Source organism: Penaeus monodon, chromosome 30, assembly GCF_015228065.2.
Source record: "Penaeus monodon isolate SGIC_2016 chromosome 30, NSTDA_Pmon_1, whole genome shotgun sequence".
Taxonomy (NCBI): Eukaryota; Metazoa; Arthropoda; class Malacostraca; order Decapoda; family Penaeidae; genus Penaeus; species Penaeus monodon.
In genome coordinates, this window is record NC_051415.1 from 5606571 (window position 1) to 5608002 (window position 1432).

Below are 1432 nucleotides of genomic sequence, written 5' to 3' on the forward strand. Positions count from 1 at the left end.
TTGATAAATGATTGTCAGCTACAAGATGTCTCCACATTAACAAAGAAACCATTTAGGGGAAAAGAGAAAATTACAAAGAGGAGAAAAATTATAAAGACATGTACTCCAAAGTCTCATAATTCCTGTTATGCATCATCCAGTATTAGCATGTGGATTTTCAGACTTGAAAGAGGTATCTGAATTTACTCTCCACACCCCAACATTAAATTTCTAACAAGTGTCTTAGTTTTAAATTTTGGATTATATGAAATAATATGTTTCCTTTGTATTCAGGGCATAATAAAATTAAACATGTAGTTACAAAATACTTTATTCACCTTAACAAATTTTATGAAGAATATTCATTAGTGGTAAAACATTTTGGTAAAAAATATTCATTTAGAAAAGATTCACATGAACACTCCAAAGATTAATAAATGCTTTACAATCTTTTTCAATGATCATTAAACATGAGCATTGTTAAGTCATGCTTGGATATGATGACTAGAGTATATGGTACTTCTCTGCAGAGTACTGGATGTCAAAGATCAGTTAACACAAAAAACATCAGTACAACAGCACAGAACCAAGGTAGTGAAATATTAGGAAGACCTAATACTCATTAATACCAACAGAAATCACAGATACTGCATTACATTGCAATGAACAGTCAGGGAAAATATTCAGTACCATCAGAAAGATTACAGTATAAACAGCTGACTGATTAAAAAGTGAAAACTGAAACACTAGTAACTGACTGACTACATGAAATTAGCTATGCCAATACCTCTTACTAAAAGCAGCCTACTAATGACACTATTCAACTGCTGATCTGAGACTGCATTATAAAAGTACTGCATACAGTACTTTTACAACTTATCCAGTAATTGCCAAAATCAGTGATCACACCATAATCAAAACTAATATACATGGTCTAAATGCATTATCATCTGTTACCTCTCTGAACCTAACAATCCTAGGCTTGTTTCTCAAATGAAGATATATTGAACAGAATGCTTAGTAACTATCAATTCAATATTAGTCTATGATATGTAAAATATTCATAAATGAGTCTCAAAACAGATTACTGCATTTCTATGGAGATAAACTAAAAGACTGAACACCAAGACAATGTGGATTATGTGTGAATATGGAGATTTAACAAGTATATGTATAGACTGTAATGATTAATACATTAAGTTCTATGATTATTTCCTTTTTAAATCTAAAAAATAGGCTCAAATGAATCATATATTTTTATGTTCAATGCATTTTGATAACCTGAAAATTGTATATTTTAACTTCTGTGAACACAATGCCAGCCATCAGTCTAAATAAACTATATTATACAGGGAAATGTAATGAAAAATTCATATACACTTTAGCTAACCTTTATCTCACATGAAAGAAGGGATGAGAAACAATGTTAAGTAAACAAATTCTTAACAGTTTT